Below are 5,876 nucleotides of genomic sequence, written 5' to 3' on the forward strand. Positions count from 1 at the left end.
TATGCTATTTGTCTCTCAAAAATCTCAAAAAAAAAACACCCAACAAAACCACACACACACACACACACACACACACACACACACACACACACACATTTCCATTATATATAGCGGTCTATTGTAGAACCCAGTTATATATGTTTTCCTCAGACTCTGAGGGCCACCCTGTGCCCTCAGCCAATGTGAGCTGGCCCATATTTTTCTTTGTTTAACGTCCTGGGAGCATGAGTGGTATAATGCTCTTGGCTTATGAGTTCTCTCTCTCCTGCTCCACATAGAAGATGTGGTTTTCTAGCTAATGTGGTTAAGATCTATTTACTACCCCGTGACCTTTCTTTCTGCAATTCATTTTGTGTTCTGGTGAACACTTTTGACCCATAAAGGCTGGCAAAACTGCACAAATGATAGAAGCAAACTTGCCCTCAAGAAACAAAGGATGTGGTCATGTACGTTCAGTAGAACATAATGACCGACAGAAATTAGGGACTAATGGAAATCCTCACAGAGGTCATAGACACCACGGCAGCCCAGAGGGGTTAGGGCCACAATTTAGACGGGCACCTGGAGGGGGTCCATGGCAGGAGGCACAACATGACCTCAGCAAACCTGGGTCTCTGCTAATGGTCCACCCTGGAAAGCATCTCTGCGGGAAATATGTCGCGTGGCCGGCTGAGGACCGAGTTTGAGACTAGTGCTGGGGACGAACATAGCACGGCCCAGTGCCTACTCCAACCTTTCCTACTCAATCTTATAAAGAAGGGAACGTGTCCCTCCAGGAGTCCCATAATGAGTGTGTTTACAGACCAGAATTGAGTGACAACAATCCCCCCCTCTGCAATAAGGAGGGCTGCGAGAGATGATTTTACAGTATTTCCTCTCATCAAAGTAATGCAGGCTTGTCTCTCGCTTCCTGACACAGAAAATTGCATTTTGTCACCCATTTGTCAGTTCTTACAGATTTTAAGATAATTAAAGAACATTATAGCAGGTGACAGCTGTTGCCGAACGCCGTGTTGCTAGTTCTTCTGCTTGTTGGATGCCCATGAATCTCGGATGATGATAGCTTAGTGCTCCAGGTTTAATTAGCTGGTTGTTTTGAATCTGTCTGGGCTCTCAGGTGTGGGGTTAGCAGGCTTGCAGCTTGTGGAATCTGAATTGCGTTCATCACTGGCTGGCAGACCTGGGTCTGACCAACTCACAGCAGAGCCAGCTGGGGGTCCCCTGACCCTTATCAGACAAGGGCATCAGAGGAATGAAGATGCAGGTTTTTGGTGATGGCTATTAAGAGCATCAGATGCTGATTGGTTTCCTGATGTTCTTGCACCAAACCCCACTTTTGCTTTTGAAATGTATTTTCTGATTAAATCACCTTCAAGGCCGCCCGTCTCTTCTATTATACTGCACTGCAATCCTAATCCACTGGGATTAGTTTCCCCCAAATTCTCTGGCATGAAGGAGGAAGATCTAAACCATCTCAACTCTGGCTTTCAGTCCAGTGGAATATTTCCTTTCTATCTTGGAGAATTTGAATGCCATCACACTACCTCCGAGATGCTAAGAACCCTGCTGGAAGCTCCCCACTTCCTTTCTCTTTTATTCTTTCTGTGCTTTTAACAGTTTGTTCTAAAAAATATATCTATTTTGAAAAAATACATGATTTTAAGTTCGTATCCCCAAATCGTATCTGTTTTCAAGCTTTTCTTTAAACACAAAAGTGGTTTCAGGAAAAATTTTTATGAGACTTATTTTTAGTTGACATTTAATAATTGTCCATGTTTACAGGGGACACAAGGGGGTAGCTCAATACATGTGAGCAATGTGATGATCAAATCAAGGTAATTGTTATTTCCATCTCCTTAGACGCTCATTACTTCTTTGTATTTAGAGCCAACAAGCTCCTCTTGCTAGTTCTTTATAACACACGTAGGAAGTTGTAAACTAGGCTCACCTATGGTGCTGTAGACCACTAGAACTCATTCCTCCTATGTCCCTGTATCTTGGTAACTGTCATCCAAACTTTCTCCATCCCTCTCTTAAAAATCATCCTTAACTTATGTAGAAAGTTCATTTGCAACAATATACTTGGTGTTATATTAAAAGTGATAAAATAAAAATGCATTGATTTCTATTTTAAAATTGCAGCAAGTCTCTGCTTTTATAAACTACATGTAGTCCACCAGACCAGAGGTGTTTTATACCTTCCTTTCACAATAGTATGCCCTTTCCTTGGGTCCTCTCTCTCTCTCTCTCTCTCTCTCTCTCTCTCTCTCTTTTATACATTGGGCAAGCTCCTGCTTATTTTATGATTCTTTTTTTTTGGGGGTACCAGGGATTGAACTCAGGGGCACTCGACCACTGAGCCACATCCCCAGCCCTATTTTGTATTTTATCAGAGACAGGGTCTCACTGAATTGCTTATTGCCTCACTTTTGCTGAGGCTGGCTTTGAACTTGTGCTCCTCCTGCATCAGCCTCTCGAACTGCAGGGGTTATAGGCGTGTACCTCCATGCCCGTCTTCATTTTATGATCTTGATATGGAGGCTACTCTTCTCTTAAGGCTTCTCTGATTCCAGTTGGCAAATCTAGGCCCTTTTCTTTTTGTTTTGCTTCTTCTGCTCTTTGCATGTGTGTTCACTGAGAAATCAAAGCACCTACATAGTTTATAATCTACATTAGCAGGACTATTAGTTTATTGTCTTTAACATAACTTTACTATTTCACAAGACTCTTTCCCAGGAAGGTACAAGTTATAAATGACTATTTTTTTTTTTATTCCAAGGGCTGACAGAGAGTTACATAAGCTCATATTAGAAAGCCTCAGTGGACAGTTAGCACAAGGCTCTTTGAATTTTTCACCTAAAAATTCTTGCACTACTCTGTTTATCAATCCTGAACTATCATGTCCTAATCCTGTCTCAATTCAAATCAAGCTTCCACATTGGAAGACCTACCTTAAACCAGAATTAAAAACCTTGACTTACCTTTGTCTCTTTGGGCATCAGTAAGCCTCTGTGGACCCAGTGTTCTCCCTGATTATGATGAATAACTCACTCAGCTTTGTTTTATCGACACATGCTTTGGTGATAATTCGTGGAAACAGTATTCAACACCATCATAGCCTGTTACTTTATCTTTATTTATTTCATTTATTTTTATGGTTCTGGGGATTGAACCCAGGGTCTCACACATGCTAGGCAAGCATTCTACCACTGAGCCACATCCCCAGCCCTTTACTTCATGTTGTACGTTTTTTTCTTGCAGTACAGGGATTGAACCCAGGGGTGCTCTGTTACTGAGCTGCATTCCCAGACCTTTTTTTTTGGAGACAGGGTCTCACTAAATTGCTGAGGCTGACCTTGTACTTGTGATCCTCCAGCCTCAGCCTCCCAAGTTGCTGGGATTATAGGCATGCACCATCATACCCAGTACTTGGTCTGGTATTTGATTGTATCTCTTTCATTGCAGTTTACCATGAGTTCTTTTTTTTTTTTAATTGAGTCTTCCATGGTGAAGGACCCTAGGGTGCTCCTGAACTCTCTCCCAAGGGAGATGTTGTAGATCAGGGGATATTTCTAGTGTGCGGTTCAGCTTATATAAAAAGTTTCATGATTGCGGTTCTCGTGTCTGAAGCACTCATAGAATAGCCGCAGTGCCAAGGTCTGTACATAGTCACTTGAGGTCAACAGCAGCTAGGGTTCTGACAGTTCTGGCTAGCGTATAGTGGTGGTTGCTCCAGTGCCTGGGATGCATGCATACACAGAGTTCCTCAAAAGTGGTGTCTGGAGCACATTTACACATATAAATTAGCTGTAGAGCCAAGGCCTGAAGGACAGATGAACATGGAATAACTGTCTTTGATGTTCACAGCATATGTGAACACCCTGGTCCTGAGATGGCACAACAGCAGCACAACAACAATCTTTCTTGGGTTTGTAATAGCATCTCTGTTTTCAGGAGCCCATGACATTGATAGCTGTATATTATGTCTTTGATGAAAGCCACTAGTGAAAAAATATGGAACGCTTCACGAATTTGCATGTCATCCTTGTGCAGGGGCCTTGCTAATCTTCTCTGTATCGTTCCAATTTTAGTATGTGTGCTGCCGAAGCGAGCACAGTTTAACCACGAGTTCTTGAGGACAGGAAATATTTCTTACCCTCCTGGCTCTCCTGGAGTCTTGTATCCAACAGAGAATGAGAAATAAATATTCATGTTTTAGAAGAGTGGACTTAGTGAAATGGAGAGGAAGCCAGTGTCTTGGCACACATTACAAAAACCTTGCTTGACCAGACTCAAACTTACTTGCTGCTTTTCTAAGTCCTCTTCAGCCTGAGTTTTAATGACCTTCATTTTCTGTCCCCAAACCACCCACCTGTGTTCCCAGGCCTTCTTCTTTCTTGACAGAGCCGTTCCCCATGCTCTTAGCTTCCACAGGGCTCATGAATTCTGCTCCAGGTCCAGCAATGCCTTTGTTTTTATCTGACAATGAACCTCGCACAAAATTCAAGGTCACTTTGGTTCTAGATTCCAGGTGGCTTTGTCACTGTGTCCCCTTCTCTCTTAACTTCTATAGCACTTGTGTAGAGAGCACCTTGCTATTTTTGGCAGTCTTCTCCCATAACTGGTGTTTATTCAGCTAATTTTGATACTTGAAGTTCAGATGCAAGATCCTATATTTATTCAACTAATGTTGATAGAAACCCACTATGGCAATTTGCTTTAATGGCTGCTGGAGATGTAGCCAAGATTAAGACAGAGTAACTTTATCCCCACACAGGGCTCATTAGAACCCCAACGCCTGGCTGACTCTTTTTAAGGTTAGTTAGTTCTCCCTTCAGGTCTTCTTCATGTCAAAGCATTCATAGAACCACAAAGATGGTGGCTCAATATTGGGTATTCAGTTTTATTTTATACTCTACCTCACTCAAGAGAAAATGACTATAGAGAAACCTAGGTTCTGTCCTCAGCTATTACTGTCATTGCTAATAAGGTTTGATTAGTTGGGGTAAGAAAAACAGTGACAAGAAGATGAAATTAAATTGACCTAAAATATAAAAGACCTTATGGAACTCTGCTGGCAGGTATGAGGAGGAGAGAGAGGCAGGAAAGGGCAGGGGTAGTATTCAGGACAAGGAAAGGCGGAGCTGACTTCAAGTGCCTAAGTGTCCATGGCAATTGTCCACAGGGGGAGGGCTGGACCGAGCATTCTTCAGCCAGTGGTGGTGTTCCCCAGGGCTGCTTTGTGGGCGTCTTTAGGTAGTGGAAGTCAGTCAATGGATGGTTGAAAACAGAGCTCCATGGCTGTCTTCCGTGAGACAGTGTCTGATGCTACAGGTGCAGATTCTGGCCCCTGAGGGAACAGGACAGGCCAAGGTGGGAGGAGGGCTGGCTGGGTTCCTTGCTGGAAATCTGCCCATGTGAGAGGATGATCAACAGAGACGAGATCCTGCAGAGAAGACACCATACCATCGGGAAAAGGAGGCCCAGCTATGTTCTTTAGAAGAAATCAAGGTGGAAGGAATGGAGAAAAAGCTCAGCTGCAGGCTGTGGGACTGGGGAGCAGGACTACGGCACTGCACTGGCTTGGTGCTGGTGCACTATTTCCATAGGCACAGCCAGGTGTGGCAAATCAGCTCTACCTCCGAGTGGGGCAGGGGTAGAGCTGTGGGTCACAGGTTTTTCAAGCAAGGGACGTGCTAAGGCAACTGGTAGAACTGGGATCCACTGGCACCGACGTTCCTAGCAACGGGCTAGCCCTTTAGCATTTTTTTTTCTCCTTCGACACTACTAGAACAGCTTATGTTATTTTGTCTTTCTTCTCACTTGGAAGGTAGAGAAATTAATTATCTGTGAAATGACTCCAGGCAGAAAGAAAG

General features: G+C 43.5%; 1 non-coding gene across 1 annotated transcript; it reads right to left on the minus strand.

Moving 5' to 3' along the window:
* Positions 1-4,008: 4,008 nt before the first annotated feature.
* LOC120888166 (U6 spliceosomal RNA) lies at positions 4,009-4,115 on the minus strand. Its single transcript, XR_005731672.1, has one exon. It is a non-coding gene; the product is annotated as a U6 spliceosomal RNA (small nuclear RNA).
* Between the last annotated feature and the right edge of the window lie 1,761 nt (positions 4,116-5,876).

The sequence above is a fragment of the Ictidomys tridecemlineatus genome, chromosome 15 (genome assembly GCF_052094955.1).
Source record: "Ictidomys tridecemlineatus isolate mIctTri1 chromosome 15, mIctTri1.hap1, whole genome shotgun sequence".
Taxonomy (NCBI): domain Eukaryota; kingdom Metazoa; phylum Chordata; class Mammalia; order Rodentia; family Sciuridae; genus Ictidomys; species Ictidomys tridecemlineatus.